The sequence below is a fragment of the Corythoichthys intestinalis genome, chromosome 10 (assembly GCF_030265065.1).
Source record: "Corythoichthys intestinalis isolate RoL2023-P3 chromosome 10, ASM3026506v1, whole genome shotgun sequence".
Taxonomy (NCBI): domain Eukaryota; kingdom Metazoa; phylum Chordata; class Actinopteri; order Syngnathiformes; family Syngnathidae; genus Corythoichthys; species Corythoichthys intestinalis.
The window spans coordinates 23,766,577-23,793,979 of record NC_080404.1 but is presented as its reverse complement, the minus strand read 5'-3'; the positions used below and the strand labels follow the sequence as shown (position 1 = coordinate 23,793,979).

The 27,403-nt window shown below is 40.7% G+C and overlaps 1 protein-coding gene across 1 annotated transcript in view; it reads left to right on the top strand.

Annotated features, from left to right (window-relative positions):
• Window positions 1-23,834, top strand: part of eif4e1c (eukaryotic translation initiation factor 4E family member 1c) — a 44,520-nt gene extending 20,686 nt beyond the window's left edge. Inside the window, exons 8-10 of the mRNA XM_057848837.1 lie at window positions 11,141-11,353; window positions 14,038-14,123; window positions 23,215-23,834. The gene's annotated coding sequence lies outside the window, so the exon portion shown is untranslated. The remainder of the gene's footprint in view (window positions 1-11,140; window positions 11,354-14,037; window positions 14,124-23,214) is intronic.
• The last annotated feature ends 3,569 nt before the right edge of the window (window positions 23,835-27,403 follow it).

The window sequence follows — 27,403 nt, the reverse complement described above, 5'->3', positions numbered from 1 at the left end:
TACACAAAACTCCAAAAATGGGCCGGACAAAAGTATTGGCACCCTCAGCCTACTACTTGGTAGCATAACCTTTAGACAAAATAACTGCGAACAACCGCTTCCGTTATCCATCAGTGAGTTTCTTACAATGCTCTGCTGGAATTTTAGACCGTTCTTCTTTGGCCAACTGCTCCAAGTCTCTGACATTTGAAGGGAGCCTTCTCCAAACTGCCATTTTCAGATCTCTGCACAGGTTTTCTATGGGATTCAAGTCTGGACTCATAGCTGGCCACTTTAGAAGTCTCCAGTGCTTTCTATCAAACCATTTTCTAGTGCTTTTTGAAGTGTGTTTTGGTACATTGTCCTGCTGGAAGACCCACGACCTCTGAGTGAGACCCAGCTTTCTTGGGCCCTACATTATGCTGCAAAATTTGTTGGTAGTCTTCAGACTTCATAATGCCATGCACACCCAAAACATCAAGGAGCCGCCGCCATGTTTGACTGTGGAGACCGTGTTCTTTTCTTTGAAGGCCTCATTTTTTTCCTGTAAACGCCATGTTGATGCCTTTTTCCAGAAAGCTCTACTTTTGTCTCATCTGACCAGAGAACATTCTTCCAAAACCTTTTTGGGCTCCTTAGGTAAGTTTTGGCAAACTCCAGCCTGGCTTTTTATGTCTCTGGGTCAGAAGTGGCGTCTTCCTGGGTATACTACCATAGAGTCCCTTTTCATTCAGACACCGACGGATAGTATGGGTTGACACTGTTGTAGCCTCGGATTGTAGAACAGCTTGAGCTTGTTTGGATGTTAGTTGAGGTTCTTTATCCACCATCCGTACAATCTTTCGTTGAAATCTCTCGTTAGTTTTTCTTTTCCGTCCACATATTGGGAGGTTAGCCACAGTGCCATGGGCTTTACACTTATTGATGACACTACACATGGTAGACACAGGAACATTCAGGTCTTTGGAGATGGACTTGTAGCCTTGAGATTGCCCATGCTTCCTCACTATTTTGCTTCTCAAGTCCTCAGACAGTTCTTTGGTCTTCTTTCTTTTCTCCATGCTCAATGTGGTACACACAAGGACACAGGACAAAGGTTGAGTCAACGTTAATCCATTTTAACTGGCTGCAAGTGTGATTTAATTATTGCCTCTACCTGTTATGTACCACAGGTAAGTAACGGGTGCTGTTAATTACAGAAATTACAGAAGCATCACATGATTTTTAAAAGGGTGCCGATACTTTTGTCCGGCCCATTTTTGGAGTTTTGCATAAAATTATAATGATTTGATTTTTTTTCCATTCTCTTTTGTGTTTTTTCATTGTAAGCAAAATAAATGAAGATATTACTACCAAAGCATTTGTAATTGCAATCATTTTCTGGGAGAAATTGAGGATTATCTGACAGAATTGCAGGGGTGCCAATACTTTTGGCCAGCATTGTGTGTGTATATAAATATATAATGTATATACAAAGAAAGAAACCGTCTTGAGTTGGCCACTAATGTAACATCCGCTTTCTTTGCATCGTTTTGAGACTAACTTTCCTGCTGTCGAACCCGCGAGGAGCCTTGTCTTCCTGTCTGACCTTTCCTGGAATCTTCTGTCATGCTGCCACTTTAGCAGCTAACTTACACTTTTGCTCTCAAAAAATGAATGTCCGGTAGATGAAGGTCCACTGTCCCATCGCGGCTTATTCAAATGCACTTTTTTTTTCTGACTGCGATACAACTACAGAAGGTCTGGTGCAGCTTCATTGTTATAGAAAGCCCCAGGGAGCATTCTTTGAGAGAAGGTGTGCTGTTTTTGTCACTTGAGTACAGTCATCACTTGTTTGTGCGTGTGTGCGTTCCTGTCTCGGGAAGTGAAAAATAGTGCTTATTAATGTAAACAATCATTTTCCACCGAGCCGATACTTGCTTGTCCTGATACACTGCGTTGAATGAGTTCAATGACCTGCACTAAAAGTCTACATTGTATGGAACTCCCCCCTTAGTTAAGGAAAAAAAAAAGTGGCAATTATTCTCAGCGAGTGAACGCGGGGCAGCTTTAGTGCGCTTGGCCTCCCAGTGTGAGTCCTGGCAGCTGTAAAACTCTGCTTGCGTGTCAAGACCGAACAGACACCGGCGCTCAACGGAGAGCGGGCCGAGCGGAGCGACGCTACCCTTTCAGCCGCCTAGCCCTCCACAAGGACTCTGGTCTGTGTGTGTGTGGCTGGCGAGGATTACTGGTATTTTCAGATTACTGCTCAGCAAGACAAACTGTCTGACCCCCTTCTTGGGGAAAATATCTCGACCATCGCTGTTCAAATGAGGGCCTTCGTTCAATGTTTGCGACTCGCCGCCACACGCTGGGCGATCCACGCTCGTACTTGCTGAAAAATTGTTTTGCATTGGCAAAGCACATACTCTATCTGTAGACATCAAGGCCCGAACTCTTTTGCTGCCATTGACGGCGATACAGTATACATCAAATCTGTGCCAACCGGGATAACCGGCGTCAAACCATCACGCTTTGCTGCCGATCGAACGATCGCCGCCAGCCCTCACGGTCAAAAGGGATCGGACATCTATGGCCGTCAATGGGAGCTATTGAGTGAAGAGGCTAAAAAAACAGTCGGACCAATTTCAGGTCAACAATGTGGATGGACTTTAAATTGATTTTAGCTGGGGTAGCTAGCATCGAACGAACACGCTTCGTTGCCATTGATGTCCCAAGATGTCCAAACCGATTTGAAAATGACAGAAAATAGTTATCAAATTTGAGAAAGGTTCCTGGTATAGAGCAGTCCTCCTGGTCGAAATGGATTGAACATCTATCGCTGTCAATGGCAGTGCATGAGTTAAGAGGCTAACTCTAAACTACTAGGGTTTTTAATTCTTTCACCGCCATTGACTTTAAATTTACATGACGTGAGATAGCCGGCATTGAATGATTGTGTTTCACTGCCATTGACGGCAATAGAGGTCCAATCCAATTTCCGCCCTTCAAAAAATGCTCATTTGTTTACCATTTTGGCAAATATACACAGTTCACATGCTATTTTCCCCACGCCAGTGCATTGCGGGATACCGAGTCAGCTGTTCGTTCGTATTTTGGATAGTCCTGCAAATGCATGCCAGTGGATTGAACTGGTGTGACAATGATACTCCATTTGTTCAAACGGATGGGACGTCTACTCGTGACAAACTCATTTAAATCCACAGCATAAGGACCCAAAGTGTTCTGTGAATTGTACGTCTATCATCGTCAATGGCACTGAAAGCGTTAATATGTGTAGTTTTCCATATTTCAAGATTTGTTAAGAGGATCCGATTGCTGAAACTGTCAGGACTGGTGCAGCTAAGTGGCATTATGCCAAAAGTGCGCCGTGTTTGTTTACAGTAAAAGCCTTACGGATAAGTGATCCGGCCCCCCTGTAACGTCTCCCTTCATGGACATCTTAATCGAGCCCTGCTTGAAACCTAAAGAATTGGCTGGCATCAGTTGGCATGGCTACCGGGGGGACAGTGCCCTGCCCATCTGCCGCGACAAACACCCACCCGCCCGCTGACACACTAACAGGTGCGTGCGTGCGCGCGCGCGCACGCGCCGCTCGTCCTGTCCTCACTTAGCCCAGCGAGCAGATGGTGCCCCCCGCTCCATTTCCAAGCTCGCCCTTACTTCCCCGCGCAGCCCCTCTTTGTGTGGCTGAAAGGCGAACCCCGCTTGCCCCCGCCCACCCCGTCTCCATTGGCGGGACTGGGTCAGGTGGGGAGGAAACGCCGCTTAATCTGCCCATCGCGTGCCACCGGCCACGGCCTGGCCTCTTTGTGTCTGGCACCCCTCGGATCGCGCCCTCCCTTCCCTCGCTCCCTTCCTCCCTCCCTCCGCCCCCTTCATCTGTCTTTGCCCCTCCGTCACAACCCAGTTTCTCCACGCCCAAGACGGTGGCAGCCTCGCCCTCGTCGGACTTTCCTCCGGTTTATCGCCACTGTCAAAATCTGATCTTAACTCGTTCACGGCTGCTGACTACATTAGACGTCAAAATCATTTGAACTGGGACAGCTGGCATCAAACGATCACGTCTCTGTCCCGCTGACGACGACAGACGTCCGATTCATTTGGACTGAGAGGGTCGGTAGCGATCGTTCGTTCATTTGCCCTCACAGGTCCAAATGAATTGGACGCCGAGTGACGTCAATGGCACTGAAATATGGGCATTAATAGCCATCCTTTCAGTTTCATTGAATTAGATATCAGTGGCCGGCAATTGTGGGTCACTTCTTCATTTCCGGCTACTTACAGGTCACTTCCTGTGGAGCATCGTGGGGATTCATTTTTAATCATATCGTGTTGTTGGTTTTTTTAGGGCATTTCTGGCTCACTTTCTGGTGTTTTTGGTCACTTCTTTTTGGTTTTGGAGTTGTTACGTGTCAATTTCCATTGGTGTGGGGTCTCTTTCTGATGATTTAGGGACATTCTCTTTTCACGTCCTGTACTTGTGACAACTCTGTTAGCTCATTGGCTGAAACATCAGCATTCAAAGACAATCGTCCCGGGTTAAATGAAATGGTTTTCTATCTTTGTCAATGGCAGGCAATTCCTGAGTCTCATCTGTACATTTTGGGTCACCCCCTGTTAATTTTGTCTTGGGGGGGGGGTGCAAAAATATTGTCCCTCAATTGAGATATTTTTCTGGTCCGGGTTAAAAATCAATCAGACAGAATGGAAACGTTTCCGTGTGGAGTTGAATGGGCCATCGGAATTGAATAGACACATTGAAAAAGTATTTTTGTCAAAATACTAGTTGATAACTTTTGTGCGCCTTTTGTGAATGTTTTGATGGTTGAATTTGACAAAACTAACTAAAGCTAATGGTTGTTGTTTTTTTTGTCCCCCCCAAAAAGTGTTTTAGATGCAATCGTGAATTTTGGGAGCGAAATCTAAAGAGAGTCTGCCTCACGTGAATTTTGGAACATGGCTTGCGCGGCACGCCCATAAAGTAGACAGCAAAAAAATACATTTTTCCATAGCGGCCCTGCAGTAACATGCGATTTATATATGTGCGAATGAGGTGACTCATTACTAAAATAACGGACTAGTCAACTATGAAAATAATTGTTGGTCGCAACCGTACTTCAAAAATCTACAATATGGCGAGGACATGAACGATGAGCTGCGATTTAGAGAAGGCTTTGCCGTATCCTACGTTGGAGTGACCTTTACATTTCTCGTACGTAAATGTGAGCATTTAACCCCCACGTATCTCGTGAAAGTCACGCATCCATCATGTGTGGGGGACATCCTGGCACAAGGTGCGGTGCTCTGATTAGGATGAACGATACTTCTCTGGAGCATTGGGTTGCGTCACCGCAGAGAAAGTGGGGTTGGGGGTCATTAACATTTGACCCCCGCTGACCTTGGCTTTAATTGACCCCTGATTTGGGCAGCGGTCCGACAGGTCAGAGGGCAAAGCGTCCTCAGCTGTGCTGTCATGGAAACACCAGCGCTCGCTCCTCCTTGTGCTCACTTTCAATCTTTGTTTGTTTTGGCTTCCTGGAAATGATGACTTCCACCCATTTTTGAAAAGGGAATAGTGCCAGAGTCCCAATTATTTTGAAATTTTATACTCGATTATTTTTTCGACCAAACATCTCCCGTAAATCAGGATATTTAATGTTTTATATATTTACAGTATATATGCTTTTACATTCTAGGTAGATACTGTATGTGCATTGGAACCAAAAAGTGGGCCCATGATTACTCTGTATCATTATTTTTCCAAAGCCAAAGCAGGTATCTGCAGGTACAAAACTCACATTTAAGATTTATTACAGTGAGGACTTCAGAAATCCGGGGAAAAAATTGTATAGACCCCAATCACCAAAGTCACACAATCACGTGATTGCTGTATTGTGCCGCCATATTGTCTGTCATTGTGTGTCCGTATTGTCATTGGTCGAAGTTTCTAAAGGTGGATTCACTTGCAAATTATATAAGCCCCGGTGCTTTCAGACGCTGTAAACTCATTGGATGAGTTGCATAAAAGCTGTTTTTGGAAAAGTTTCGGTCGATCTAGTTGCCAGATCCATATTTGATGCCCAAACCGATGTTTCCTCCCGTCCGGTCCCGTGCGCCAGAGCTCGTCCTGAGACCACAAAATTTCCAATAATACTCCAGTTTATGTCACGGTGAGGAGTCGGGTACCCAAAATCGACACCGGCCCGAATATAAACCGACATTTGGTCAGCTGAGCATCACCGTTGTCACGATTATAAAATGAAACTTGATCGACAACAGGCCGGTGTGTGCCGAAAAATAGCCGCCCCGCGTGAAATGTCCCCTCCTGACGGGAGCGCTTATTCATAAGGCTTTATTGTTTTCATGGACGCATTACAATAATGGATTTACGACTGTAAGATCAGTTTTAAATAATTAAATTACACAAAATATTAGTACTGTATTTTAGTAACAAATCGTGGACTGGGCCACATAACAAATCTTTGAACAGAAATGTATTAGTCTACAGGTTTTCACGACCATATCCCAATGACAATCACACAGGTATGACATTTATTAGTTCATGTAGAGTAAAATAATCTCCGTCTGATGATGTCTGCGATCGTGTTTGCATCATATTGATGTTTTCGCCGCTCTCTAACGGCTGTCGACACAAACGTATCATTGACCGAGATAAAACACACCGTGCTGCTTTCGAGATTTGCCCTTTTAACAATGGGCCGACAGCAACTACTAAAATGACCGTTTATCTTCTCTGTTACTGCAACCAACCGCCACACATGCCTTCACCATTTTGATTAATCAATGTTAACGATTGTCAAGAAGGTTTTTGGGTTCGTTTACTAGGCGGTGATTCCTCAGACAAGCAGAAAAACACGCAGTAATAGGAGGAATGTACGTCGCGGTAATATGTAAACACGATGAGCTGACGGACAATATGGCGGCACCAGTAAAGGGGTGGAGTTGTGACGTCACGTTTTCCGGGTTTTCCACTTTTTTTTTTTTTTTTCATTTTAATATCATCATAAAGGAGATGAACTATTGAAAAAAAACTAAAAAGTTTGTTTTACTTTTTATTTGATATAAAATATTTTAATATTACAACTATAAATATTTTTTTTTACATTTTGAATTTTCCTTAAAAAAAAATATATATATATATATATACATATATATATACATATATATATATATATATATATATAATATACACCGTAATGTATCATATTTTTCATTTTTCATTATGTACACTACTGTTCAAAAGTTTGAGGTCGCTTAGACCCCAAACGTTTGAACGGTAGTCTATTTATATACTGTATATATCTATCTATCTCTATCTATCTATATCTATCCATCTATATATATATATATATATATATATATATATATATACACATGGCGGAAAACACTCAGGTGACTTGAAGTTCCGCTCTGAGTCCCCCATTTTGGCCCAATTTCAAAATTGTCCGATATGCATTTGTGAGACATCATAGGAAAGCTTAAAATCTAAATTTTCTGGGGGAAGAAAAATTTTAAAGGAGGTCATTTAAAAAATATGTTTTTAAACAGCAAAACCCTAACTGGAGGTGAGAGCACGCGAGAGCAGAATTAAAGATGCCAAGATTTTAACAAGATATTATCGCGTACTTACCGCTTTTCGATCCAAAAACTCCATGTAGCATGTATTACCGAGTGTCAAGACACAGCTGTGAATGGCCACAGCCGGATTTCTTTGGGATTTTATGGGTGAAACAAGGTAATATAACAAGTGTCACGATGCAGAAATCGCAGACAACAAGGAGTGGTTGAGATTTTCTTTTGCATATATTTACCCTTTTAAATGTTATTTTTCAATTTTTCTTTGTTTGGATCGATTATTTATCATCAAACATATCGGGGAAAATGTGACAACAACAAAAAAGATACAATCAGGCGATAGTTATGAGGTAGATATCTGTGACTTATTTACAGACGGCAAGTTTTTCATTGTGACGTAATTTGTTTAAAAGTTAAAAATATGCGGGTGAATAATTTTTGAAAGTTTTTTTTTTTTTTTTTACTAAATATTAAACATCAATTAATGATTCTAAGCTAAAAATGGCAGACATTTCGAATTATAATTACTTACCTTTTTATGGCAATGTTGAAACAAAAGCGGTTGCGCCGATGTCTGTAAACGGGGGTTTCCAGGGTAAAACGGACAAATTTAAAATAGTTCGGGGGCTTAATGCGCCATGAATCTGCTATGACACCATATAGACATATTGTTCTATCAAACACAACATTTCTTTTAGCTTAAAATACAGCAGTTTATTTTAAAGAGGGGTGCAGGAGCAGAAACCGCTTTTTCAGCCTTGTCTGTGTATATATATGTATACAATCTCAGGCCTCTGGTAGAGGACCCGAGCTTGAAAGGAGAGACCATACCGCCCGGGTGGGTGAGACGAGGATTTATATACAGCAGGGGTCAGCAACCCTGGTCCTCGAGTGCCACTATCCAGCTTGTTTTCCATGTCTCCATCCTTTAACACACCTGAATCAAATAATCATGATCGTTATCAGGCTCCTGCAGAGCTTGCTGACAAGCGGATCATTTGATTCAGGTGTGTCAAAGGAAGGAGACATGGAAAACAAGCTGGATAGTGGCACTCGAGGACCAGGGTTGCTGACCCCTGATATACAGTATACATATACAGTATACATATATATATACAGTGCCTTGCAAAAGTATTCGGCCCCCTTGAATCTTGCAACCTTTCGCCACATTTCAGGCTTCAAACATAAAGGTATGAAATTTAATTTTTTTGTCAAGAATCAACAACAAGTGGGACACAATCGTGAAGTGGAACAACATTTATTGGATAATTTAAACTTTTTTAACAAATAAAAAACTGAAAAGTGTGGCGTGCAATATTATTCGGCCCCTTTACTTTCAGTGCAGCAAACTCACTCCAGAAGTTCAGTGAGGATCTCTGAATGATCCAATGTTGTCCTAAATGACCGATGATGATAAATAGAATCCACGTGTGTGTAATCAAGTCTCCGTATAAATGCACCTGCTCTGTGATAGTGTCAGGGTTCTGTTTAAAGTGCAGAGAGCATTATGAAAACCAAGGAACACACCAGGCAGGTCCGAGATACTGTTGTGGAGAAGTTTAAAGCTGGATTTGGATACAAAAAGATTTCCCAAGCTTTAAACATCTCAAGGAGCACTGTGCAAGCCATCATATTGAAATGGAAGGAGCATCAGACCACTGCAAATCTACCAAGACCCGGCCGTCCTTCCAAACTTTCTTCTCAAACAAGGAGAAAACTGATCAGAGATGCAGCCAAGAGGCCCATGATCACTCTGGATGAACTGCAGAGATCTACAGCTGAGGTGGGAGAGTCTGTCCATAGGACAACAATCAGTCGTACACTGCACAAATCTGGCCTTTATGGAAGAGTGGCAAGAAGAAAGCCATTTCTCAAAGATATCCATAAAAAGTCTCGTTTAAAGTTTGCCACAAGCCACCTGGGAGACACACCAAACATGTGGAAGAAGGTGCTCTGGTCAGATGAAACCAAAATTGAACTTTTTGGCCACAATGCAAAACGATATGTTTGGCGTAAAAGCAACACAGCTCATCACCCTGAACACACCATCCCCACTGTCAAATATGGTGGTGGCAGCATCATGGTTTGGGCCTGCTTTTCTTCAGCAGGGACAGGGAAGATGGTTAAAATTGACGGGAAGATGGATGCAGCCAAATACAGGAACATTCTGGAAGAAAACCTGTTGGTATCTGCACAAGACCTGAGACTGGGACGGAGATTTATCTTCCAACAGGACAATGATCCAAAACGTAAAGCCAAATCTACAATGGAATGGTTAAAAAATAAACGTATCCAGGTTTTAGAATGGCCAAGTCAAAGTCCAGACCTGAATCCAATCGAGAATCTGTGGAAAGAGCTGAAGACTGCTGTTCACAAACACTCTCCATCCAACCTCACTGAGCTCGAGCTGTTTTGCAAGGAAGAATGGGCAAGAATGTCAGTCTCTCCATGTGCAAAACTGATAGAAACATACCCCAAGCGACTTGCAGCTGTAATTGGAGCAAAAGGTGGCGCTACAAAGTATTAACGCAAGGGGGCCGAATAATATTGCACGCCCCACTTTTCAGTTTTTTATTTGTTAAAAAAGTTTAAATTATCCAATAAATTTTGTTCCACTTCACGATTGTGTCCCACTTGTTGTTGATTCTTGACAAAAAATTAAAATTTTATATCTTTATGTTTGAAGCCTGAAATGTGGCGAAAGGTTGCAAGGTTCAAGGGGGCCGAATACTTTTGCAAGGCACTGTATATATATCATAAAAGTCTATTTATTCAATAAATAGACTTGACTGTTTTTTGTTTTGTTTTTAAGATTAAAAAAAAAAAAAAATCCTTTTTTTGTTTTGTTTTTTCTTTTAAATACTTGTTAAACTTACCAAAAGAATATTTACAGTTTCTTATTGTTTTTTCTAACCGATTGACGGCACTTGACATCCAATCCGTTTGGACCAAGGAGGGCTAGCGGAGATCGAATGTTGGTTCGCTGCCGGACCCTCCCCAATTCAAATGGATCGGACATCTCTCGCATCGCTGCCACTGAAACGTCAACGTATTCGATCATCGTCAGGTGACTTCATAGTTGAAAACGATAGTGTTTTGCTAGTCTGCCATTGTTGTCCATCAAGCCCACCTGCCCCCATTCCACAGTTTCTCTTCTCCACTTCCTGTTTGTGACCGTTGTGAAAGGGTTTCCTTGCAATCAGCCAGGCGGTTGGGGAGGGAAGGAGGGAGGGAGGGAGGGAGGGAGGGAAAAATCAATACTATGAATGTAACGAGTAGCCACAGAATATGGCGATGATTTATGTCGGCGGAACTAAAAGCCTCTGCCACTTCTCTTCACTTTTCCGCCCGACGCAACCGTCCCATTGCAGGACGGACCACTGGTCGCGAACGACGTACTGTACGGGCGTACCCGACCGCCCCGCCCCACCGCTGTCAGGATGAATAAAAGCTCGTTCGTCAGAGTGTACAGTGAAGAAGGCGGGGCTCCGAATGGAGACCGAAGCGGGAAAGAATGTAAAAATGAAGCTTCATCAAATGATGCGTCTTTGCTTTATTGCAGTGGCCCCACCTACCCCTCCATCCCAGTGAGGAGGCGGTCCCGAGAAGGAGAAGAAGAAGAAGGAGGAGGAGGGGAAGGCTGGGGTCCCCTCCCCTAATTCTGCCTGATGCACATACATCCACTCACTTCTTTCACGCACTCCACTCCACGAGGGGAAAGGAGCCGACACGCCGGCGTCTGCAGGTGTCCCGCCCTCGCGGATGCTACAAAACGGTACGATTCACCTCCCGTAAAGTTTTCCTCCTGCGTCGCCGGGGAATTCCTCCCGCGTCGGCTTAATCCGCGTGCACGATGCTTTTTTTAGTTTTTAATCTGCTCGCTCCATTCCGGAAGTTCTATACGGCGCACGTGTGGGTAAGCTACGGCTAGCGAGCCGTGCGCGGTCCGTGACCAGATTTGAAATGAGTCAAAAGTGAAGGAACTTTTGTAAAAAGAATTCTTAAAAAAGGCTTCAACTGTGGAATCATCGGATGCGAAATAGTGTAAGAATGTGGTATAGTCGCAGGTTTTTGTGGTTACGGTGTGATATTTCGGCTTTATTCTTTCTTCAACATTTTGTAGTTAATGCAGGCATTTTAGTCTTTGGTAATTTGTTTATCCCAATGGGGCGGAAGGAAGGAATGAGTCAGGACGACAGCGACCGGCGGTTGGCCTCCAACGTGCCATATTGGCAAGCAACCAACACCCCCTTGGATTACAAATTGGGCTCCACGTGTCTACCGAGGACAATTCTGCATGCTGGCCAATTCGGTATCGTGGCTTTTATTGGAAAGAAAACATTGTTTTAGCTTCACTAATGACTTTGTTTCATATTTTTCAATATTATTGTTCATGTCTTAGTCATGCTGCGTGGAAATCCGTTTCACCGACCTTTGAATCAGCATTTTAGATGACTTTTTAAACTGAGCGGTACGAAGAAGCTATTAGGATTTTCCACATAAACGTGCAATTGCATTTCTGCTTTGATACAAAATATCACCCCCATGCCCTCCCCAAATCACATACACACACACAATCATGTATTGACCTGCTAATAGTATTATCCACAGAGTGTGTGGCTGCAACGGGGTCACGTCCCTCTTGGGTTTTGGATGGTCAGCCCCTCAGGACACTGTGGCTGTGGCCGGCCGTACACGCGCTCATCCTTCAATCTTGCGCCTTTTTTTCCCCCTCACAGAGGTCACGCAAGTCAAAGGGTAATAAGTTTAACCCCCGGAGGCAGTAGGAGTCATGGGTCAGCAACAAGGCCGTAGCGAGGAGGTTTGCATCATCAATCAGTTGCTCCCGCTGCTCATATCGATGCCTCTCACTCATTTGCATGAGTTTTTGGAAACGGGGCATGGTCGGATTGGACTGAAAGACCAGAAAAAAAGGCTTGGTTGTTTGCGCCAACTTAATGAGAGTTAGCTATGGCGTCAACGTCATCCCAAAATGGTGGCCGACACGAATGGTCGGAGTTTGTTTTTGCAGATCCCACATGGAAGCCACACCTTTTTCAGCGCCATGCGGCATGGAAGGGAACCCCCCTAAAAAGGCACCAGTTACATCGTCACGTTTGCCCTCAATTTTTTTTTGCGGGGGGGCAATATTTTCGTGTGTTCCATAGAAGCAAATTCGGATGGTTCGGATATATTTTTTTCCAGTTTAAATCGAACACGTTCAGCTGAGATGCATGAAATTGCGAGATTTTAGTACAGATGGAGAAATAGATAGGAGGGAAGCTTTGACAGTTGTAAAATTGACCATCAGCATTTTGATCATCCACATTTTTTTTTTCAAGAAAAGCAGCATGAAAGGATTGAAATAGATACTACCGACGACGTACGAATTGAGAGGAGCAAGATTAGGAATGAATTATAGACTGTAGATCATCAAACATTTACATTTGTATTATTAAACGAACAATTGAACTACTATTTTTTGAATAGTTCATGCACGAAGGACCTGTTTATCTTGATCAGGTGTGTTGTAAGTATATCTGCTCATTTCATTGGCCTGCCTAATATTCTAACAATAAAAGTAAACATGGTCTGCATTAAAAGCTGAGATCATTTTGCTGTAGAAAAACGTTTTGTTCATTTTTTGGAGGAAAAAAGAAAAATAAAAAATATTGGATTTTACCACAAATCAAACGTTATTATAACCATTGTTTTATTTTTTTTACAAAAAAATGTTTGTGTTTTTTTTTTTTTTTTTTTTTTTTTTTTTAATGATTACTTGTTGAGTACGAGAACACAAGACAATTTTTTTTCGAACGATAATCACTTTTCTTCCATGGACGATGATACATGTCCAATACTGTGGTTCTTTTCATCCATTACTTTGTCATAAGTAGACATCCAATCCATTTGCAGTGGAGGGCCATCCCTCCCCTTCCCACTTCCACTTCCCACAGGATGTCTATCGCCATCCAAGTCCAGTGAAAATGACTTTTTCACATCAATGTCAGATTAAAACACTTTAACTTAGTTTACCACGAGTAGACATTCGATCCATTTGAATTGAAAGGGTGGCCATCCTTCCTGCTTCAAATGAATCGGACGTCTGTCGCCGTCAATGGCAACCACTGAGTTCAATACATTTTTCTGCTGTGTTGACTCACAGCACCTTTAATCCGTTTTAGTGCAGGTGTCACCATTTTTCTGTGTGCAAAGGCTCAGGAAATTCTCCATCTTGGTAGAGACATCCGAGATCTCACTGCAGATAAATGTACCTATTCACCTCGTCTGCGTTTCAGCATCTCTAGAGGTCTCTGTCCACTTGGCCGACATTAACCGAGTGTCAGCATTACGCCGGGCCTAAAGCCAGACAACAGAACGATCGAAAATTCTGAGGGTTATGTGTCATCGAGGTGGCACGGATGTTTGTTTGAATGTATTTTCTTTGTGATTCGACAGTGCGTGTTATGGAGCAGAGCCAAAATGGAAGGAGGCAAGGCTAAGTTCACCTAGCAAAGCCAGTCAGCGGGCGTCGTCATTAAATGGTATGTAGACCACGTGCTATCCAATGGCTACTATCCAATTGTGAACGTAGGAGACAATTGATCAAAAAATGATTAACAAATGAATGAATGAATGAAAACGATGTTTAATTTTTCTTAACCCTTTATTGCCAAACGTATCACATTTGATACACCTAAAATTTCATGATTTTGAGAGTAATTCAGAATTTTGACATTTCTTTTTGAAAAAAAAAATGATGGATGCAAGTCAACACATACATCTGCAGGTTCCATGAGGGAAAAAAAAACAGGATTTAGCTAGGGTTACAGATAATAGAGCACTTATTACACATATTCATTTTGACATGTCTTTTTACAAATTTGAAAGAAAGGTTTCATTAGGGCCTTATTCAAATTTAGGATTCTCTGATAATTGCTTCATGTTGCAGGTCTTTAAGGGTTTAATCTGTGTTGTAGGTTATGAGTATTAGCATTTCTTGCTAAGCATGCTTGCAAAGTGTTCGAAAAATCGCAAAGTAAAACAGTGATTTTTGTGAAATTTTACACAAGCTCATTGGCTCTTATTGATGGCGTTAGACAGCCGATCTATTTTGAATGGGAGGGGCGGATGAACGTGATTGGACGTCTTGCGCCATTGGTGGCACTGAAAGATGAACATTAACAAGCAGTCCACCCAGATTAAATGAATTAGACGTCTAGCGCCGTCAGTGGCATGCAATGGTTAATATGCTATGGGGGGCGGGGGGGGGGGGGGGGAATTTTAGAGATTTACATGGGGACATAACTCGAGTGTATTTCTATTTTTATTTAATTCCATAAATGTAGCTTTTAGAGTGGTATTGATTATGAAATTATTCATTCATAATTATATGTATGTAAATAATATTTTTAAAAAATGATTAAAAATGGTTGTAAAATAGAAATAATTTCTTATATTGTTTTTTTTTTTTTTTCTTTTTGAATGACCAAAAGGTAGTTGCTTGCATATGAAGCGTTAAATGTCAACTGTGGTGATCACTGTCCCAGAAAGGGTTAAATTTGACATTAAAAACTATTTATCCAAATAAAAGTCAAGTCGAAATTTTGGGGAAATATACAGGGATCAAGTCAGAATACGATTAGATTAGAAAAGAAAAACTGATATTGCTCCTTTTTCTTTTTTAACTCATGATCTGCCTTCGACACCGATAGTTGTCGCTTTACCCTCCCTCTTCAATGGATTGGACGTGATAAACCCATTTAGATTGACAGCAGAAGGATGATTACATGCCACGTTTGGACGTCTGGCAGCGTCAACGGCAGTGATAGAGTTAAATACTGCACATTTCGTGACTACGCCATGGGTACAGACCATCTGCTTTAGAGAGGGTGCACGTCAAGACCTTGGATAAGAAAAACCCGAAGCGTTGTGCATGCAGTCGTCGAGAAGGCGTGCGACAAACGGCAGGTGCGCAAGCGTGCGCCAGCAAGCGTGATTGCGATAACGACTGCGATGGATGGATCACGCACTCAAGGTCTTCGCTGTTAGTTTGATCAGCTGCACGACTAATACGTGTGTGTTAAGAGAGAAAATGAGCAATTTTAGGATGAGAACAATGCCCCCCTAAAAAAGTTATTTGGGAAATGCAAGGATTTTCTGCCCACTGACAGCAGATTTACAGTTTTGTCTTATACTTTTAGATAGGTTGCTTTGAGTTGGAATATTGCTAGTAAATTTCGGAAATATTTCAGATACATTTCTATAGGATGTTAAACTGAGGAATTACATTATGATTCCGATTTGGAATATTTCTGTGGTAAAAGTATCGTTTTGAAACTTAAATAGTATTTGTTGTTTTTTTTAACCACAACAGCATTTTCTAGACCAAAGTGCCACAGTGGTTGCGGGTTTTCGTTGCAACCCATCAAGACACCTTTTCACCAATCTGGTGTCTTACAAGTTCAATCAGTTGATTGCAGTCAGGTGCTTCTTGTTTCCCCGGACCCCTCATTGGTTAAACTGCCTGTGCTGAATCAGTTGTAAGAAAGACCAGGACCAGGACCCTTTGGGGACCGGTTTTCCCACCCCTGTTCTAGACTCTAAGGCGCACGTAACATCCTTTCATTTCTCAATATTGCGCCTTATATACAATATGAATTGTGCTTGTGCTTAATGACCTCCAACCTATTTTGTTTTGGCGTAACTCTATTATACCCATGAATAAACCTATAAAACAAATTGTGAATGCATAAAACTATAATTATAAGAGACAAATGCACCTCATTGTCAAAACAAAAAAAAAAACGTAATATGGAATTAAGCCATTGAACCCAAAAAAATTGGATTAACATTTTTTTCTGATATTTATTTAAAACAAATTTGTTGAATGATTATTGTGCTTGCTTTTCCCTGTAACTTGACGTGTTTTTTATTTTTTTGACCCCCCAAAATGAGTCCATTCCTGCACATTTAAGTTTCACTGAACCACTATTACTCAACTCAAATGTAAATTTTTAATACTTTACAATACAGTAGCACTACGTCCAGAGTAACCACGTGGCCTCGTCGCATAATGGCGCCGGGCTGTAGTCATATGCCCAAGTGCGTTTTGGAAAGGTCGCCTGTTAACGGCTTGTACCCAATAAAACGGCAATTGAGCGAGCCTTTGAAACGGCACTAATTTAATGTTGGACTTTTTGCCAACAGACCGCATGCGAAAAAAAAAGAAAAGAAAAACGCTTACGGTCGTGGCTGCCGTCTGCCCTCGGATGACGCCGGGGATTCCTTTGAGCGAGCGAGCGCTTCGGCACACGCTCAGAGGTTTTGGACTGTCGTGCAGCCATATGAAAAGCGGATTTATAGCCATTCGGGAAATGAGTCCCAACGCGGGCGGTAACTGCGCTGCAGAAACCGGTCTATTCATGGCGATAAGGACAAGAGACATGGAAAATGTCATCGTTTTGGCGATATACAGTATATCGCGAGTCGGAACTGAACAATTTCCATTCCAGCCCATGTGTGTCACATTCACTCTCCCCTCCTATTCTCCAATCATTTTCCCCCCCGTCCTTCCCTTTCACTCCTGCGGGCAGGACTCTGAAGGGAAAATCCAGGAGCGATACAAATGCCACATCAATTCACAGAGACAGCCATTGTTCTGTTACCACGGGTACTTTGACGGTGACCGGACGAAGCCCTGAGTGTCAAAAATCGGACAAACTTTTCGCCTCGTCATATTAAATTTGACCTGTGTTTCCTTGTCATTACATGTATCTTCAACAACAAATTGGATTTAAAAATGCGGAAATGGGTGTCAAGCAAATGTTGAACTCTTAAGAGGTCAACTTGAAAGTTTCTAAGGTGAGAGTTTGTTCATCAAGCTTTTAGACAATACCGTCTCCCCTAAACGATGGCTTATTTTATGTTCAATCGGGATTTGTGAACTCATGGGCTACCATTGACGGCGATCGACATCTAATCCATTTGAACCAGTTCGTTATGAGTTCCTGAAGAAAACTTGAACATTTGACTTACATTGACTTAAAATTTTAAGTTGGCTTAAATGATTAGTATGAATTATTATTATTATTGTAATACTCAGCTCTAGGGGAAGAAAACTCAACTTTTAGGCGATATTTTGACCATTTTTGCACATTCCGTAAAAGTGATTTTGATAGTGTGATGGGTTCCCCCTTGTGGTATGCAAAAGAATCACTGCTCAGGCACAGTTCAGTTGTGTTTAACTTCTAAGCTCAACACTTATTTTTTTATTACCTCATTTCTTTTCTAACATTGAATCTTGGTGATAATGTTTAACTCTGCCATTGACGATGATAAACATCCAATTATGAGGCTCTTTTTTATCCTTCGGCTGTGAATTGGAATTAGTTTATGACTAGTAGATGTCCAATTCATTGGAACTTGGAAGGTGACAGGCAGCCAAGAATGCACCTGATGCAAAATGGCCACCTTTATTTTTTTTGGGGGTCTGATGCCAGCATTGACAATAAATGAGTAACAATTTAACTTAGGCCTTCCCTTGTGTTTGATGAAGGTTTCTATCTAAACAACGTACCCTTTTTTAAAACACAGATTATAACAATGAAATGCAGTCGTAAAGTGCGTATACTTGACAGTACTTAGACGGGTGCCCGCTTATACATTTAGCATTTTTCAGGGTCATAACCTCTGCGGGAAAGCATGATTAACAACCAAAATGGGTTGGACCTCTCTTAGAGGAAGGTATTCTCACACGAGCGCTCTCCAACCGAATCTTCGTCCTCCAAACCCAAAAGTGGGACGTCAACAAATGGTACATTATGGCTCCGCGGTGGGGGGGCCCTCGTCATCGAGACATTTCATCATTTTGGCCAGTCCCTCTATTGTATCGGCCTTTCTTTGATAAATTTACCTCCGGCTGATATGACGCGTCAGTCTTTTTGTTCCGAGCCGAGACGATCGCTGGTGCGACGGAGGTCCTCCGGGCCTTAATGAAGTGCTAAAGCGCACACAGGGCAGCGGGGTCATTTTATCGCTCTTAACGTTGGCTGACAGCTAACGGAACGGACACCGGCTATTGAATGGAGTCCCGGACTAAAGTTCATGGGATGATATCATTACGGCATTGTTGGGCGCCTTGTGCACGCTGAGGTCAGCAAAGCGTAAAGGAACTCCTTTAAGTCTCTGAAATATCCGTTGATGAGTCTGAGGGAGTGACTCGCTGAAGAAAACAATAGACGGAGAAACACTTGAACGTACTTGCATGAACCCTCTGGCTCCCAAGATGACCGTTTCTGTCCACTTTGCCTCTTTATCACAGAAAAAATAGTGGTTTACACTTTCCATTTTTTTTTTTTTGTTTTAATGCAAAACAAGAAAAATGACAAACTCCAAACAAGAAGAGTGCAGCTGCCTTAATGAAAACAGTATCGTAAGCCTGCTAGTCATTTTAAACTTGATGGCGGCAATAGACATTCAATCCATTTAGACTGGGAGGGGCTGAAATGGCACAAGAGGGAGCCCGGCACACGTTCAAAATCACCACTTTCACTGAAATAGCAACACATGGTCCAAATATCCCTAAAAAGTGCATTTTTGCCCCCGGTGCCACGTATTAAAGAATAAATTGAGTTTGAAACCAGAAGTCTTGTTAAAATAGTAAAAAAAAAATGTTTAAAACTAGGGTTGTCAAAATTATCGCGTTAACGGGCGTTAATTAATTTTTTTGATTAATCACGTTAAAATATTGGACGCATTTAACGCACATGCCCCGCTCAAACAGATTAAAATGACAGCAAAGTGTCATTTCCACTTGTTACTTGTGTTTTTTTGGTGTTTCGCTGCCCTCTGCTGGCGCTTGGGTGTGACCGATATTATGGGTTTCAGCACCATAATTATTATTGACATTAACAAAGGCAATCTACTAGTCTATTTTTTGATTGAAAATTTTATAAACTTTATTAAAACGAAAACATTAAGAGGGGTTTTATTATGAAATTTCTATAACTTGTACGAATGTTTATCTTTTAAGAACTACAAGTCTTTCTATCCATGGATCGCTTTAACAGAATGTTAACAATGTTAATGCCATCTTGTTGATTATTGTTAAAATGAACATATAAAGTACTTATGTACAGTATGTTGAATGTATATACAGTATCCGTCTTGTGTCTTATCTTTCCATTCCAACAATAATTTACAGAAAAATACGGCATATTTTATAGATGGTTTGAATTGCGATCAATTACGATTAATTAATTTTTAAGCTGTGATTAACTTGATTAAAAAATTTTAATCGTTTGACAGCCCTATTTAAAACTAGAAGTAGGCTACACTGTAAAAAAAACTTCATTAAGTTATACTCATGTAAAATTCTAAATAAGCACAACTCGTGTGTTTTCTTCCGTAACTTTACCCATAACTCGTCAAGTTAACTTGTTTAAATATTCAAATGGAACGGACATCTATTGCCGTCAATGGCAGCCGATGAGTTGACTTTTCACAAATATGCAGTGCTGTTCATAACGGCGTTATAATATAACAGCGTTACTATTGGCGTTAATTTTGTCAGTCGTGACTAATCTGATTAATTACTTTTCCCATCTTTGCAACACCGTTACTGAGGATGTAAAGGCGTGCGTTACTATGCGTTACTACGTTGGTTGAATGATGCGAGAAATGTCTGAGAGAAACACGGAGAGAGCAGAGCGGGAGAGGGGAGGTCGGGAAAGGGGTTATGACGCCGTTGCAAACACGATGCTAGGTGGCTCGTAGCGTTAGCATAGCATTCCGTTAGCATAGCATTCACGTTCTCGCTCGCATTAGCATTTAGCATGGCGAGCGTCATGTTAAATGCTCGGGAAAGGTTTTACATACAGTTCGTGGCGTTCAGGAGGGTACAATTAATTGAAAATAATGGACTGTTTTCCTGTTCAGTTTGCATTATCATCACCAAGTGGGCGTTGTCCTTGTAGATGTTACAATATAATGATAATTTTTTGTTTTTTATTACCAAAATAGTCACTTGCCTTAAACTTTTCTTGAATGACGTATCATTAAACCATGTGTGATTTTTTTTTTAATCAAAACAATTAGAGCAAAGATAGGGATAGAAATTTAAACCTCACCTGCATTTTGAAAAATATATTTATATATATTAGGGGTGTGACCATACAGACAAGTCACGATTCAGTACAAAAGGAAAAAGGCTTTTTTTTTCCTCACAGCATTTGAAAGTGAAAGTTTGTATACCATAACACTCTTATATAGGTGAATTTTTTTAAAAATGTAAAAAGGGTGAGCTTTGTTTTTTGGAATGAGAACGACAGTTCAATTCAATCAGTTACTATAAACATATTTGATGCGAAAGACATTATAGAATGGATCGTGTAATAACATGTAGAACATGAAAAGTAATGTCCGTTACTTTGCCGAGTAACTAATTACTGTTATGTTGAGGTAACTGAGTTACTAACTCAATTACTTTTTGGGAGAAGTAATTTGTAACTGTAATTCCTGTTTTAAAGTAAGATTAACAACACTGCACATATGACAAACTGTTTTCACTATATCCCAACTGAACATTGAAGGAGCGGTAGATGGACTCATAGGCCATCATTGATGAGGAGAGACATTATTTTCTAAATGCTGTCGCCTTCGAAACTTTCACTTGAACTCTTTCGGTGCCATTAGCGGAGTGAGTCGTCCAAACTTTCCAAATTAAGTGAGAGAGTACAAAAGCGGTCATTGTTGTATAATTTTTCAGCAACAAAATTGAAAAGAGCCCAGCAATAATTGGACCTTAGTTTTTACTTGGACCCCCACCCCACCAGCTACAATTCCGCTAAACTTTTTGAGGGGCCTTTTTTTTTTTCTTGTGGGGGGAGTGCGGCAGGGTGCTGAAGATTTCAGGACAGATGGCATTTAGCTCTAGCTGTGCCGATCTCAGTGGGACCCAAAGCTTAAGAGGTTAGGCCTGTCAAAACCACTCTGTTCATTTAGCGCCCAACAAAGTCGGGACTGTCAGCCTGTTCCGTTTAATAAACTTAAGATTTTTCCTTTTGTCAACGTCCGAGCAACATTTTCGGGCGACCCCGCCGATATCCGCGGTTGCACCGCGACTCGGCGGGAAGGAGAGTTTGTTTATGGCGGCTGGTCCGCGGATCCAAAAATGAAGAACTCATCCATAGTTCTGCAGTTCTGCAAAGGGTCTAAAGAAATCTATGGAGGTTTGAATTCAGAATTTTGGGGCACATTCACGTGTTCTGTGCCATTGATGGCAATAGACGTCCAATCGTCCGCCCAGTATTCTAACAATGAAAATAATTTCTGTAACTCTTTCAGTGCCATTGACAATGATAGATGTCCAATGAGTCTTTCAAAGTATTAGTTTGTGGCCGGGAGGCGGAAAATTTAAAATTACATTAAAGAAATACTAAGATCTTGTGTTCAGTGACCATTTTGAACTCTAGTCTAGTGAATGTCGAAGATTGGTTCGGATGTAGATTGCCACAAGAGGACGACATATTGCAGTGTTGAATTCTTCTCAAGTCCAAAAGATATCAAAAGGTTTCACAAAATATATATTTTTGGAAATAATAGAATATTACAATATTAACATTTTTAATTCAATGCATTAAAAATAATAAATATTTTAAAATAAAAATGAATAATATATATATATATATATATATATATATGTATATATATATAAACGAGTAAATAACATTTAAATAAAAACTTCAAAAGGAATTATCAATAGTATTACAAATTGAAATATGTGAAAGTAATATTCTTACAGTCACTCCCACTTTTCCCACTTTGAGTAGTGTAAGTACAGTTTTACTTGCAGTACAAAAGTGCAACTCTTGAAAGTACTATGGCTCAATGCAATGGAATTGGAAATATGTTACATTGGTGCAAATGCTTGTTCTTGCATATTTTTGGAGTGCTGAATCCAAATGTGACCCACCCAAGTTTTTTTTCTGTGTAAGCACTAGTTTTGTTTAGGTTTTTTTCCAAATCAAGATTGATTATTTTATGCTATGCAAAATTATTATTTTTTTTTTTTTAATCGAGCGGATGTATAGCTGGCACTTCAAAAGTCTTTCAATGTAACAAAATATTAGCTGTCATGCCATGTTTTAGACAACTGCAGACCAACAATAGGCTGCCAAAACTATGAAAAGCTTGTCAAAGGTTGTCAACGATTCAGAAAAATTGTATTTAACTGTGCAAAGGGCTGAAAACTGTGATTAGGTGAGAATATATGAAGAATATGTATATATTAACTATATGAATATCAAAAATGACCTGCGCATTAAAACTGAAGGCAGATTTGAAATCGGTGACTCAAATTATATAAGAATTAGTTAACGCTTTGGCGTTAATTTAAACTGGGAGACGCTCTCCCAGTTCAAACGGATCGGACGCCTACAGTGTATTGCCATCAATGGCAGTGAAGGATTTCAAAAACAAACGTATGCAACAGAAAACAAAATGTTGACCAGTGTAATAATAATAATGCGTGCGAAAAGTCATGAAACTTTTCTGTCATCTGGAAAGCCAAGTCCAAAATATCTTCCTCCCTCCATACCCGATGCTGACCTCAACCTCTTTGTCAATTTCTTTCAGTGTCCTTGCGCCGGGGTCAATGGTGAAAGGCTGACATCTGACCCCGGAGGATACGGCTCAACAAAGGCCGGCCAGGCACGTGCCTCGGCCTCGTCACCATTATAACAAAGGACCTCCGGGCGGCGGGGAGGGAAGGGGGGCGCGGTTTATCGGCGCTCGCCATCCCCTCATTGTGATCGGCGTTAACCATCTGCCGACCGATCGACTCCGGAAAAGTACGATGTGCCCACGCCGTTTCAGTGGTCAACTGGGTAATCTCTGCAGGCAACTGTGAAGGTGCTTTTTATTCTCACAATCACCTGGAGAGATTCCGCAGTTTGTCTCGCCAAGTCGCCCTCCAAAGGATGATTCGCAAACTTATTTTCATAGTCGATGAATCGCCACTTATTTTTGCGACGAATCAATTTAGAGCTCATTGATCACTTATTCAAGATGAAATTACTCTGAGCCCTAAACGTGCACATGAACCAAAACGTAAGCACTGAGAAAAGTTACTTTACTCTGTAACTATTGTTTTCAAAGCAGATGTACAATATAAATACAATATTGACTGTTGTCAAAGCAGATGTACAATATAAATACAATATTGACTGTTTTCAAATATATTTTTAAAAATTGGACATTTTTTTACTTTTTTATTTCAATTAACAAATAGGTGAACTTTAAAACAAATAATCAAGTAAATGTTTAAATTTTCACTTATTTTGTTTTCATATCCCAATTTTTTAAAGAAAAAATAATATGCATTTTTAAAAAATTATAAATAGAGTGTATTTGCGGTTTTCCTTTAAAATTGTGCAGGTTTTTTTTTTTCTTTTTAAAAATTTTTTTTTTCTTTTTTTAAACATTTTTTTTATTTATTCCCCCCACCCCCAAAATGAACACCTGTCCAGTTCAGCTGCTTACACATGGAGTGACATTTTTTTTTTTTTTTTTATTCCCCCCCCAAAAATGAACACCTGTCCAGTTCAGCTGCTTACACATGGAGAATGAGTGTCTTTATAGGCTGAACAGTTTTAATGTGCCATGTGGGAGTTTGGTGTACTCCCATGTTAGATGTTTCTCCCCCTAATGTCCATTTAAAAAAAAAAAAAAAAAAGACGCTAGAACAAACTAAAGATTTGCACAATTTTTGCGCAACAATTTCCCTAAACAATAGTTATTTATTTATTCTTTTCTGGAAATTCGACAATTGATTATTATTTGATTAATCATGGCGCTGTTCAAATGGACTGGACATATGTCACCATTAACAACATCCTGTTAGCTAAGTCGCTGCAGACTGTTTACTCTTTGAGTGTCACTGATGACAGCTTTCCATGTGGCATCCAATGATCCTTTGCTGTGAGTTCATCACTAGTAGTCATCCAATCCCTTTGAATTGGGAGGGTGGCAGCGAATGAACATTCATTCGCAGGCATCCCACCCACTTCAAATGGATTAGACGTCAGTTGCTGTCAATTGTACCCAAAGAGTTAAATAAGAATGTTTAGAAATGTCAAATTTCACTATTACAGGGTGGACATGTTCCTTTTTGCTAAAATTTTACTACACATAATTCCACTCCTAATGAGTTGTTTTGTCCTTCATTCACTAGAACATATAGGGTTTCTTAAAGGGATAGTTGCCCTAAATGACAATTTACATTCTCAAAATGACTCGTATAGGGTTTCTTAAAGGGACAGTTGCCCTAAATGACAATTTACATTCTCAAAATGACTCGTTTTATTGAAGTAACTCATATTTAATATCATTTAAACACTTATTTGACGCGCTGTAGTTAGCAGAGGATTGTGTGGAGCATGCGAGTTCAACTTTTTCTTCTGCCCGCCCGTTCCTTTTCCTATGCTCACGTCCCGTCCTGGCCCGGTCCGCCGCCGTCCACACGCATTCTGCCGTGTTTTGGTGAAATCTCAGCTGGCAACTGTGAGTCGTTCACTTGCTCCTCTCACAATGGCCTCTGGGATTATGCTAAACGCGGTGCCTCGGACCCATCGAGCGGCGTCGGCGTGGAGAGCGGCGGGCCCTCAATGAAGATGTCAGAGCGATTACACAAGGGCCGCTCAGCCGCGACCTGTCCGCTCTTCCTCACCTCCCTCCCTCCGACCGCCCCCCAAAAGTCTCTCTTTTTTTTTCCAATTCGGGCTTGGTTTCATAATGCGTGCCTCGCTCAGATTTGCATGCACTCCCTTTCCAGATGCTTACGCTGCCATCTTGGCTTACAGTGATGCCTACTGTACACTCAGATACATTTTCCCATGGCCTTCTTCAATTCATTTTCACTTTTGCTAATAATGAATGGGGATAGAATTCTACTCAGTATTGTATTGATACTTTTTGCGTTCAAATATTATATACTTTTCCATACTTTTGGCGACACTGGCCATGCGTAACCTCCCGTCTTGAATAAACCAAAATATGAAAGGGGAAAGTGCCTGTATAATCCAAAATATATACAAGAAGAAAACATTTCATTTATATAAATAAAAATGACTAATGAACAAATACACAAATAAATACAACAGACGCCTAATACTTTACTTTGGCGTCATCTTGTGGCATCGTTGGGCATTTCAGGAAGTACAACCTTTTGGGGGAAAAAGTTCCACATTTGGTATCGCTTTGGTTCCATCTTGTGGCATTTTAATGCCAACGAACTACTTTTTTCAGCAAATTTGGCCCCACTCATTGACGGCAATAGACGCCCAATACATTTAAAACGATCATTGAAATTTTATTTTTTGCTATTTTGTCATTTTAACAATATAATTACATTTCTTACAGTGTCTTGACGGTGATAGACAATGAATTGTGGCTGTTTTCATCATTTTGTGAATTTCAATTAATTTGTCTCTATTAGATGTCCAAATTGAAGTGGGAGGGTGGCAGCGAATGAATGTGCCACCTCCCACTTCAAACACATTTGCACATCTATCCCCGTCAACGATCCGTGACGACGACAGAAGAGCTTTTTGATGCGGACGATACTGCATCAGGAACTGATTGGCCCGCTGTCCAAACGCCAACAGTGCCTGATGCATTGCCTTCAGCATCCAAAAAAACGTCACACCGCATGTTGTTTTGCTTGCCATTTATTTTTCAATAAACTGATTTTTTTTTTGCTTATCCCAGCATCCTGCCTCATTATTTGACAAATTGTCACGTGACCCGTCTCCAAAAAGTCATTTATTATAATTGCCGATTATTATTATAATTATTATTATAAACTCCGATTATTACCAGTTTTGTCCGAGCGTCACCGACTTCAAACTTTGGGGTACGTTTGGATTTTTTTTTTCTTCTTTGATGAGCTGGAAGGGACATCATGGCAGCAGATGTAAACGACCCGAAATATACCTATAAACTAAATTACGAATGTATTAAAAAAAAAAAAACATGCTCAAAAAAAAACTTTGGTTATGTTGGTCTTAACAGGGAGCAGCTGGATTCAGCCATGTTAAATGAGTTACTATGTCATATTCACTGAGGACAGTGAATCCACCCAAATCAATAAAGCTAAATGCAAACACTTTCAAAACAAGCAATTACAAAGCCACTCTTAATTAAACGAATACTCAAAGCAGCTAAATTTGATTCGGAGCTTTTTCTCTCATCAAATTACTCGAGTTATTCGATTAATCGTTGCAGCACTACATTTATGATGACGTCGATAAATGAGTTTATCGCTAGTAGACGTCCAATCCATTTGAAGAGGGAAGGTGGCAGCCGTTTGTTAATCCACTACCACACCTCCCATTTGAAATGGTTTGGATGTCTATCCAAGTCAATGGCAGCCAATGACTAATAAAAAAAGAATTTTTAAAAAAGCCATGCAATGTGGAAATATCAATTGGAGAATAATAAAGTTTTTTTAATTGTTATTTTTTCATGTAAGGAGAATGTTTTAAATTGAGATATTTTCTAACCAAGTTATTTTTTTGAGGGTTTATTATGAATTATTATTCGTTTATTCGCCCCTGCCAGTCAAAATGAGTTGGCCGTCAATGGCGATGAAATGTAAACATTCACAGTCTGTCCTCCCAGTTCAAATGAATTTGATGTCTGTTGCAGGAAACAAGTTCATTTTAGGGTACTTGCAGGTCCTTTCCTGTACATTTTAAGGTATCACTTTCTGTACTGTTTGGATCTTTTTCTGTTGATTTAAGGTATTTTCAGGCTTTTGTTAAAC